At 40.2% G+C, this 12,111-nt stretch overlaps 1 protein-coding gene across 1 annotated transcript in view; it reads left to right on the top strand.

Moving 5' to 3' along the window:
• The window catches only part of DTX1 (deltex E3 ubiquitin ligase 1), a 115,212-nt gene that overhangs the window by 62,777 nt on the left and 40,324 nt on the right, over positions 1-12,111 (top strand). The gene's annotated exons all lie outside the window — the stretch shown is intronic.

Raw genomic sequence — 12,111 nt, 5'->3', positions numbered from 1 at the left:
GCAGTTGGTAGGAACACCTGCGGGTCTGAGCCCTAAGGCTGCAATCTGCCTAGTAGATATGATATCATTTAAAAAATAAATTATGATAATCCTATATGATATCACTTAAAAAACACACAAACAAAACTGTAAAATAGAGTTAATTTAAATTGTTGTTTCACAGGAAGCATGGAGGCTCTTACAATATTTATTCACCTAGACAGGATTCCTAATCGCTTTACTTCCTACAGACAAATACTGCATCCAGCAAACATAAACACCTCTTTAATCCTCTCATCCTCTGTCATCTCTTGTTTCCAGCTAAAGGAAAAGCGGATAGTTTTGTGTTGTGTGTAATGACAGCATGCAAGCTAGTTATCAAAAACTTGTCATTGACCAAAAAAAGTATAAAATATGTATGTACAGAAAACTCCTCTAATGAATGGAAGGAATTGTTTATCGTTTTTTGCTGTGCCGCTAACAGGAGAAATACCGTATAATAGGTGGTATAGATGTCACCCAAAATTTTCACCTCTGCTTCTTTTTTTCTTTTTTTTTTTTTAAAGCATGTATTTATTTCCTTAAACATTGCAGAGAACAGTATATTACAGCTTGCACGAATGGAATGCTTTAACGATAGAGTATATAATGAGAACTTACAATATCTGCAAGTTGCCTTACACGCATGAGGTCGTACAGAGTACAATGCTACACTGTATTTTATTACCTTCCTACTAACTATTCAAAAGTACAGAAATAGGAGATATGCTAGATTAGAGAGTGCTTTATCATTTACGCTAAAACATGTGTAAATGGCCACCTGTCAAAGGCAGCCTATCAGGAAGTAGTAACAGGATCAGCTTAACCAGAAAGTAGACCAGGCACTGTCAACTAGACACCAACATCACCACCATTTAAATTAGATATTTATTTTAATCTCTTGCAACTGAGTGTGGATAAGGAGATACAATGACAACAGATAAATCTTATTACAATTCCATACTTGCCAACTGTCCCTTTTTTCCTGGGACAGTCCCTGCAAATAGGAGCCTGTCCCAGGTAATTTATATTGTCCCTGGAAGCGCCTGTTAATCGGGCTGCCCATAAATGTTACGCAGAAGTAGTGCAGCTGAATGGGAGAATTATTCCAACTCTGCTACTGTGGCCTTAAGTTTGAAATTCCCTTTTTAATTTCCCATAATTCTCTCTATATTGAGTAGACTCTATAATCTAAAAGTAGGCGAGATTAATTTTGCAGAGTGGGCGGAGCTTCAGGGAAGTGGGTTACCATTGATAGCTGTGCTGCAAAGTGTCCCTGGAAATTTTTTTTAAATGTCGGCAACTATGCAATTCATCTAATTTACTAAGAGTCCCCTTTAGTTTTTCTGTAATGTACCACACAGTATGTTTAAAGATAGTCATGATCTTTAGCAGCTGCTATGTGAAAAGTTCTGACTCTAGATTTCTGGACCATGGTGGTGTTTGTTGTGCATTGTTTTTCTGTTTTGTAGGATTCCGTTTATCTGTATTTATCAGTATGAATAAAGTCTTTGTGGGATAGGCCAAAAGCCACTGTATCAATATGGTCTTCTTATTGCCTATCAGACTTATAACTTCCCATTTGGGTAGGCATTGGTGTTCACCCCCCCCCCCTTTTTTTTCTTAGGGTCATGCCTGGTACTTATTATCTAGTATTCCAAGATATTACCCAGTCAGAGGGTGGAGATTTTAGAGGGCCATTAAATGCTGAATAGACATTATGAATGGTTTTGAATTGTGCTTCCCCCTAGGTATCACTCAGAATCGCGTGTTTTATTCCTGTTCAGCCTTGTTGTATACTGTGCCAGGTATCCTCAGGTGTTTGTTGAACTAGGGTTGCCCATATCTTGATGTGCCATAAGGGTATTGGAGGATCTTAATATTTAGATTTCCTTATGGTCTTGTATAGCCATGAAACAGTTTTCCTTTTCTTTACGTTTCAAAGAATTCAGGAAAGTCCACCCGTAGCAACACACACTTACCTGTTCCATGATCCAGGACTGGGTTTTTTCCAGCCAAGCACAAAGGGACACTGTCTTCAAAAGTCTAGCGTTTGAGTTGCTTGATGTTAGAGTATTGCATCTAAATTTAGCAGCTGGACCCCTCCCCCTTTATGTTCCCAGTGTGTCCCAGCCTGTTTCCAGCTTTGTATTCCCAGTGTGTCCCAGTATTCCCAGTGTGTCCCAGCCTGTTTCCAGCTTTGTGTTCCCAGTGTGTCCCAGCCTGTTTCCAGCTTTGTGTTCCCAGTGTGTCCAAGCGTGTTTCCAGCTTTGTGTTCCCAGTGTGTCCAAGCATGTTTCCACCCTTGTGTTCCCAGTGTGTCCCAGCCTGTTTCCAGCTTTGTGTTCCCAGTGTGTCCCAGCCTGTTTCCAGCTTTGTGTTCCCAGTGTGTCCCAGCCTGTTTCCAGCTTTGTGTTCCCAGTGTGTCCCAGCCTGTTTCCAGCTTTGTGTTCCCAGTGTGTCCCAGCCTGTTTCCAGCTTTGTGTTCCCAGTGTGTCTCAGCCTTGTGTTCCCCAGTCTATATGCTTCTCTTATCACTCTGTGTACTCCTACCTCCTGTCTTCCTTCACCTTCGTGCTGCTCTTTGCAATTCAGTTTGTTACTTTTTTCCCTGCGTAAGGGCTTTTTCACACAGCCCGTCCGTCGGATGGACTCCGTTTATCTCAGCGGGGGATCGATCCGCCGATCCCCCAATGAGCAGGAGGATGACAGCTGTTCTCCGCACTGTGTGCGGAGACACAGCTGCCAGTTCCCCATACATCTCTATGGGGGAATTCGGATGGAAACGGACCGTCGGTCGGATGGAAAATAGGGTTTCCATTCGTCCAGATTTGACGGATCGGATCGGATGTCAGCGGACATGTCTCCGCTGACATCCGATGCCCCATAGGGATGCATGGGGGGACCGTTCAGATCCGCCAAAAAAATGGACAGGCAGATCTGAACGGTCCGCCTGTGTGAAAGGGGCCTTAGTGGGTTCCCTGTGAGTTCCAGCCAGCCTCGTTATCAGCACCTGTGCTCTCCCAGCTTGTGTTTCTTCTTTGTTTCTCAGAGCAGTCCTTTGCGCTCTTGCTATTTCCCCATGTATTCTGCTACCTTGGGAGTCCAGTGCCCCAGTGCTGTAAGGTAGATTTCACCTGCTGTTAGTTTATTGCCTGCTTAGGTTAGTCAGAGGACCACAACCTAGGTATCACATGTAGTGTAATATCTCCACCTCTGAGAGCTCTGCTGAAGACTAGGTGGTAGACTCTGTGCCTTGGCCTTACTCAAGGCTCTCAACGTTGCTAATTAAGTGGCCAGCCAAGTTCTTTGTGTCCATTCTGTGGCTTTTGCCACCATCCGCCCAGCTGCTACACTAAATTCTGGTTAGCCATTCTACCCTAATGTTTGAAACATTGAAACAAAATAAAAACCTAATTTGCTAGTATTGTAGGGAATGGCATCTCAATATCTTATTCTTCTGTCTTTTGTTGTAGAGTAGGGAAAGCGTAACTACAGGGGTTGCAACTGCAAACGGGCCCCATGCTCCAGGCGGTCTGTGCGGCTCCCCTGTACACCTGGATAGGAGGGGCGGAGGGGGCAGTGTGTAGAGAAATCACTGTCCTCCTTTATCCTCCAGTAGCTGCAGAAAGGAAAATGGAGGAGATTGGTTTCTCTGTAAGCTGCCCCCACCACTCCTCCTATCCAGTTCACTTGTGTTCTGCTGTCTCTGGGCCCCTGTGTGCTCCCCTGATCCACCCCACTGTGCTGCCCTCCTCTGCCAGCTGCTGCAGGGGATGTGTCACAATAGAGAACCAATAAGGGATCCGTAAATATGTAATTTACCAGCTCCTTCCTTTTCTGAATGGACAGAGTCATAGTCAGTGACATTGTAAAAAAAAAATAAACTAAAATGATAAAAAATAGTACAATTAAAATACCAAAAAATAAAAACTACTGACACCAGTGGGCGAACTTCCAGGATCGCAAAGGTCACACTTGCGACAGGGCCCTGGCATTCCAGCACTGTGGGGAGTCCCCAAGATGACAGGAAGGGGGCCCACTGCAGAACTTGTGGAAGGGTCCCGCTGCAGGACTGTAATAAAGGGCCCTGTAACAAGAGTAAAGAGCCCCAGGCTTGAAGGGAAGGGCCCCGGCCAGGGGTCCGGGGGGCCCTTCATGGTTTCTTGCACCGGGGCCCTGAAGGTTATAGTTATGCCTCTGAGGGAAAGATTTAGGTTTCCCATGTTGGCCTAAAGAATGTTGGATGTTTTGTGTACCCCTCTCAGGGGTCAGCATTGCAAAGAAAAATATAAAATGCCCATGTAGGGAGGTATGCCTCTATACCTGTGTTGGTGCAGTAGGTGGCCCTGCTGACCTAATCTCTAGCATGTTAAAACAAAAAAATAGAAAGATTATACAATCAAATGTTTGGAAGGTTGGCATGTTGCTTGGGTAGCTGTCCAATGTTTTACCAGCATTGGGATGGTCTGCACGCATTAGAGCAATCTAGCAAAATTAGGTGGCACCTGTTCAACAAATAAATTGGTCATCCAGGCTTAGTGGTATAATAAACCCAAAAGCAAACGTTTAATTATATTGCAGTTTACCAGTTCTTTGATGTGATGGCTGCAGTTGTTTTTTGTTTTTAGGCTTTCTTTCCTTTATTTTCACCATGTAATCTGCCTAGTAAGTCTGTTGTCTTTCAGCAGAACAAGCTGTCCTGCAGATATAGTAATTACAGGGATGAGACAAACCATTTAACACTGGCAGAGGTGCTTACAATGATTAGCTTTTATTTAATCATGTAAAACCTTTATCCCAGAAGGAAAAACAACCTGTTTGCTGTAACTGCCTGGAAAGTGTTAGCTGGTGTTCAATCTGTTAGTATATTTAAATTGGCTAGTACATCCAACTGCCCTTTTCCCCCAGACTGACAATGCTGCTGTCCATATGTGCCCCCTGTGCTCCTTCATCCAAAATGGGGGCACTCTAATAGAGGTGTGTTACTGGCCAGATCGCCAGGTGAAAACCGAGGGGAAAACCCTAAAAAAGAAAACGAAAGCAGCCACAACGTCTAAGGATTGGTAAGCTGCAATAAATTACATTATTGGTTTTGGGTTTAAAGCGGTAATAAAGTTAACAAAAAAAAAGAAAAGGTACCCCCTGCAGGTTTAAGCTATAATATGCTAGTATGCACTGCACTTACCTATAAAACAGATCCCTCCAGCAGCACCCTGTCAGCGCTGACAGGGATTCCATCTTCACCCGGTCTTCCTTCCGGGCTCACAGGCTTTAGCCATTTTAATGGCTGAGTCACAATGACGTCACTCCCATTAATGCGCGTGTAGGCTCTGAAGGGTTGGTGTGAGTATGCTGTCCCTTCAGAGTGCATGCGCCGGTGACGTCACCGGCTGCTGCTTACTAGAATATTTCCTAAACATTTCACATTTAGGAGATATTCATTATACCTACAGGTAAGCTTTATCACAATATTCATAAAGTAATGTCAGCACCCGATAGGAATATCAGCAGCATGCAAAAAGTGTCAATATACTAACACTAATGTAAATATAGAAAGGAAATTGCAGTGCTATAAGCAAAGATTGATAAATCTCAAATTATGTGTCCATCATCTAATCCAAATCCACAAAGGAAATTACAAATACAGATGAGTCTCATAACGTGTCCTTGTTTATACAAAAGTGCCCGTATCAATAAATTATGTGAATAAAAGGTGCTCGGTTACTCAGTAAATATGTGACTGTCAAAATTAAATAAACAGATATGAAAAAAGTGTTCTTGATCATATGAAGGTGTCCAGAAAAATAAATCCAAGTTCAAAGGATGAAAGTGCTCTGTTGCCAAGTGTAGAAAATATCATCTGTCACCCGTACAATATTTGCCTCCACCGAATAACTGAAATGCAAACTCACCAAAAATATTTGCTGTCTAAATTATATGACAGCAATTATGGCCTCAGGTGATGATACCTTTCCTCTCGGATTGCCACTGTCAGACTGTGATAGATCAAAATGGGGCAAACAGCGATGTCTCAGCCAGCTGTACCGGGTAAATCATCAAATACCAAAGAAAAATATTCATAGTATAGTATTTATTAAAAGTAAAAAACAAAATTTTAATGTAACAAGATAAAAGAAACATTGTTTCAATCATCAAAATGCCCAAAAACATTTTGCAGGAAAAACTGGTGGTATGGTTAAAAGAAAAGGTCCAATACAGTGCAATATGGAACATGTAGTGCAAAATACATTTACATCTGGTGCCGCCAACCTAAACGTAGAATGGCAGCTGGACCTCAGGCATATCACCAAGCTTAACAGCCGTTTCACGCCAAGCACATCAGGAGCGCATCATTAGGAAACACTTTTGTATGAACAAGGACACGTTGTGAGACTCATTTGCAATTGTAATTTCGTTTCTCGATTTGTTTTGGATGATGGACACATAATTTGAGATTCAATCTTTGCTTATAGCGCTGTAAGTTGAGGTTGCAAAGTGGACTTTACTACCACTTTAACACAGCTTTCAGGTTACAAGGTCACTTTATCATAGAAAGGAAGAGGGTTCAGGATATAATGATCCTGTATATTTCTAGGAATAAGGATTCACAGACATGAAATATAGTTGGGTTTAAGGTAAAAAAAAATAAAAAATTTAAGGCCCAGTTGATATGTTATAGTTAAGCCAAAAATTGTGCCAAACCAATTTATAAGGGCCATAGGATCTGATTTTTAGGTCAGAAAGAAAAATGTCATCAGCAAAAAGAGCTGGTTTGATTTTCAATTCGGCCTACATGTAACCCAAAGGAATAAGGTTGGGGAGATAAAGGATCATACCAACGGCTGTATGAAAATATTAAATAAAAGTGACAACAGCAGGAACCCCTGGTGCACCATTATGTTGTGCAAAGAGGGTAGAGAGACAACCAGGTATGAATATCTGGGCCTTAGGGTATGCAATATTTCAGTTTGGAGTGGAGTAATGATACCAGTTTAATTCACCATATTCTTTATATGGTATTACCTGTTATGATATATGTTTAGTCGTATTTTTATATTTGGTTATCGTTCTTTATTGATTTGAGTAACGCAACACTTTGTTGAGATTTCTTATATGGTCTGAATGTAATATAAAATGCAGCTGTAATACACATACGCCTCAACATCATCCACAACTATTCCCAAAATACATTCCCAAAAACCTTGTCCACATCCAGGACAAACAAAGCCATAGACAACATAGAAGGATCCAACCACCAAGTATGGTCAAACACTATATTATAATTTTAGGAATATTGATCACACGCGATCTCCTTGACACAAAGGCTGCCATGGCTGTGGATATCAGTCTTGGGATCAGAGTAGCAAGTCTTTTGGCCATCAACGTAGATAAGAACTTCATGTCCTGATCCAATAGTGAGCTAGCTGCTAAGGTGTCCTTGTCTTTCTTAGGTAAAAGGTGTATGAACCAAATCATGGAAAGAAATTTAGTGGACTTTAAAGGCACAGATAGGGGTAGGATAAAAAACTTTTTTATTGATTGACATATAAAAACCAAAATAAAGGAAACCCCTAGCAAAAGGGGAGTACTTTTTACACATACAAATTACACATAAAGAGTACCGGAATGTACTTAAACAAACTACAAGAATAGAAAGAAAAAATCATAATCATACATAATACATAAGACATAGTGGTATCACCATATTATACATTACATCCTACAAACTTGAAGATAGTGCAAAGGAATGGCACTATGTAGATCCTAACTCATTACAGCCGTTACCACTCCCCCCGTTATTATCCTTGATCTATACATTTGTTGGGCCCTAATACATCGGCCATTGTGAACTACTATCTGTTTCTACAGGGAGTCTGTACACCAGTAGCTCCAGAAGAAGCTTGATTTTCCAAGCGAAACATGTAGGGCATCTGGCTACATGAACTATTCCCCATTCAAGGGCTGTACCAACTACACTCGAGGATCTACATAGTGCCATTCCTTTGCACTATCTTCGAGTTTGTAGGATGTAATGTATAATATGGTGATACCACTATGTCTTATGTATTATGTATGATTATGATTTTTTCTTTCTATTCTTGTAGTTTGTTTGTTTAAGTACATTCCGGTACTCTTTATGTGTAATTTTTATGTGTAAAAAGTACTCCTCTTTTGCTAGAGGTTTCCTTTATTTTGGTTTTTGTATGTCAATCAATAAAAAAGTTTTTTATCCTACCCCTATCTGTGCCTTTAAAGTCCACTAAATTTCTTTCCATGATTTGATACAACTATTCAGGATGTGGCACATTTTCCCTTAATTCCGTTGCGCCCATACTGTGCTGCTGTATTGGTTGCGCATTTGTTCATTTAGTTATCAAAAGGTGTATGAAGACATCATTGACTATAGAAGCGTGTACTATTATGTTTGGAATATAGCTTTATAGAGACACAAGAAGAGGGTTCAAGTCTTCAACAAGATGCTTCTAAAAGTCTGTAGTTAGGCCATACCAGCCCAAGGGCCTTTTCTTTAAGAGAATTTTTAATAATTTGAGGAAAGTTAGATCATCCCCAGTAAGAGATGGTGGACTTGCCTGATCTAAGAAATCTTCAACTTCCTTGGATTATCAAAATTGGCAGAATAGAGATTATTGTAAGTATGTCTGAAGATATTATTGAAAACCTTTGGGATAGAATGTTTTTTTATTTTCCTAATCAATCTTAAAAGTGATTGACATGAGTGGGCTGTTTACCTTTTGCTAACTAAATAATCAGCCTGATTTTTTTTTTTTTTAATTTTCAAAAAGTCGGCTTCTCTAATTATCTTAGGATTCTGGATCCCCATCTATCTTTGCCAACAGAGGCCATTTTCAACAGAATGACAGACATGAAATTTTTATTAATTACAGAACAGTGGGCTTCTGTAAAGCTGTACACACTGATAAAGCTGACTGTAGTAGCCCAATTTGTGACAGATGACTTGTTTGACAGATGATTTACACCAGACCCTTCTTTCTGTCTTTTTAATCTTTCTTTCCTTAATGGAAAACAGAATATTGTTTTCTTTATAGAAATGGAATTGTTTATTGAATTCATCTGCCATTATTGTTTGATTCTCATGTATAGTTTTACGCAATGGGGATTGCATTAAGCTTGTGGCACACACAGCGCATTTACACAGCAGAGCACACCACGATTTTGGAGGTTTATGTGCTCATTTATTGCTGATCTGAATGTCAAACTGAAAAGGGCAGGTCTTGCCTTGATATAAATGTCAGTGTTAAAACCTCAATCAAGCCATGTGCTCAGATCACAGATCTTTTAAACAGGAGCATTTAAAAGGATTGCATCGGGTAGAACACAGAATTTTAGATTGTCATTTTATTTAAGAAATATCAGTAGGTGAACTAAGTATAATGCCAAGATTGAATAGGTAACATGATCCTTGGAAGAATCCGGGAAATACTGCATTTTACAATTAAAACTCTTTGAGTCCAGATTGGCTGCAGATGAGAAGTAATTGGCTGGTGTTTCTGACCCCAGTCATATGTTACCCAGATAATAGGTCTGACAGTATGCACTGAAAGGGTATGTAACCCCTAACAAATAACATTTTTAAATTACTCCCTTTTGGTCTGTTCAATATACAATTGATACAAGTGTTTTGTTTTATCGGTTTAATAAAGGCAAACAAAATACCTGTTGACCTTGCCAGAAATCTTGTCAGCAGGGACCGGCTGAATTTCAGTCCATGTATAGGCAGGCTGATTTTACCCAAGTTGATCTATTGATTGATTTGGGTACAACCAGCCTGTCAGATTTTTCTACATACTATTGCTGCCAGTGGCTATAGCCGCTAGTAGTAGCCATTATATTCTGCCATCCGGGAAGGCAATACGATAGTGCTGCGGGAGGAATTACCCCATCAACACTGATGGAGGAATCAAGCTATTTGCTTTCCTTCCACACATGGTGAAAAATTGAGTAATCTATGGCCTGCCTTCCTAACCTTTCTGAATTTGTGCTGCACTCTTATAAGTTTCATTGTTTTGAGTGCTATTGAACCCTGCTCGTCTATGTTTTGGAGAAGGGGAGGTTTCAGTAGTCGTGTACTGTTTCTGTTGCCCTGATACAGTAGGGTTAGTGAGTGTTGTCATCTTAGACCAGGAAGGGAGTTGTTAGCAGAATCCCCATTTGTAAGTAAATTAAAGAAAGCCAAAAAAAAAAAAAAAAAGAAAACTAATGCAGTCATACCATTTAAGGAATAGAAACTTGCAATACATTTTTGGTTTTGGGTTTAGATAAACTTAATTGGATTTGTACATCTCTGCACTTACCAAGCTTTATATTGCTTCCCTCCAATCTGAAGGTTGTAAGCAAAATTTGAACCATAGCATACCACTAACTCCATTAATTCTCACTCTGAGCATGGATGCTGGAATGCTTGGATGTGGAAACAGCCTTAGAAAGCCAAGCACAGAGTGCTCCTGCAGCATGAAACCTGAGAAAAAAAGCATTCTCTTTCTACTCACACCTTAGTGACTGGTCCTACAACTGACCCTCTAAATAGTCTGCATTGTATCCCTGTGTTCTCCCCATTCTTCCTCTTGATTTTGTTATATTTATGATTTCCAACAGCAGGGCTGCGGTAAATGAACTTAGTAAGTAATAGTAGGGAGGGGTTTTTTTTTATCAGAAGAAAGTTTTATTTGAACACATTCAAGCATACATTTTCCATAAACACCCACAAAAGAATGCAACGTTGTAATGTACAAAACAGTAGAAAGCAAACAGGTAATTACAGCCTCCATTTGCATAGAGCTCACTAAAGAAAATATACAGCCCCACCGAGTGGCTGAAAACAGAAATGACAGTGCCAATAGAGCATTAATATTGCACACTCCAAAGTCAGATAGTAATAACCAGCATTGAGTAACCAACAGCATTCTACCCCAATTTCCTATCTATAATCAGGTCTACTGGGTCCAAGCCTAGTGCATCAAGCCAACCTATCTTAAAGTAGTACCCATATGGTCTAGCCATTCCTTAAGGGTTTGAGGTGAAGTGCAGGGAGGGTTTTTAAACTCTGATTTTAAAAACGTTAGAGTTTAACACTTTTAAACAACCTGATTTACACGATAGCCACATTTTTTATAACTGGCTGTTCCCAAGTGCCCTGCAATGAAGTCGACTGACAACCCTCCCCTCCCCTTTCCTTCATGCCCTCCATGCTTTTCTACCGAGGACCCTTTTTTTCTTTTTCCTATTCCCCCCCCCCCCTTCACGCACATTTACACTCTTCACCAATGTCCCATGTTGACATGTCTGCTTAAAGTTTTAATTTTTGAGGCTCCTCTGTGCTTTATTTCTAGCTATTTTCCTCTTTAGAGCTCATTCACATGGCCAGAAAAAACGTTGTTTAGATGCACACAGCATATAGTTTTGTGCACTTCTAAATGCAGCACTATATCCTATTGGAAGAGAGGAAGGAGGGAGGAAGCATGCAGAGGAATCCTTGAAATAATTGTCAGGTGTCAGGGGACCTCCGCTAAAAACTAGCATAACTACAGGACCATATACATTAGTGTAAAGACAGTAAACAGTTGCAGATATAATATTAAATAAAAATATAAAGACAGAAAGACAGTGAAAATTGTAGGTTCTCCTCCCGTAAGTAGTCAGGCCCATATGAGTATACCCTTACTTAGATGATAAGGAAGGAACCATTACAAACTTACACGGGATGGAGAAGGAACCATTACATTGGTGGTCCCCATATTTTTGTTACTCTGTTAAAATACTGCTAAACATATTTGATAAAATCTACTATCCTGAGATTATGTTAGGGGTCTCAAAATTGTGCTTACTTGGCAAAGCAGTACAAAGAGCTAAAATAATTCACTCTGATTGGCTGGCATGAGATGCTGAATGTGGCACACAGCTTTTTTGCCTTACTGATGTGAAGTGTAAATTACAGCAACAATGCCCAAAGCATTACAGTAAAACATAAAGCATTACAATAAAAATAGGCTTTAATCTAAAGTCATGGTATACAGTTACCCACAGCATGGTTTGAGCTTTCACTTGGTATTG

The sequence above is a fragment of the Pelophylax lessonae genome (assembly GCF_965119305.1).
Source record: "Pelophylax lessonae genome assembly, chromosome: 1".
Taxonomy (NCBI): domain Eukaryota; kingdom Metazoa; phylum Chordata; class Amphibia; order Anura; family Ranidae; genus Pelophylax; species Pelophylax lessonae.
The sequence above is the reverse complement of the archived record's forward strand: the minus strand, read 5'-3'. Positions and strand labels throughout refer to the sequence as shown.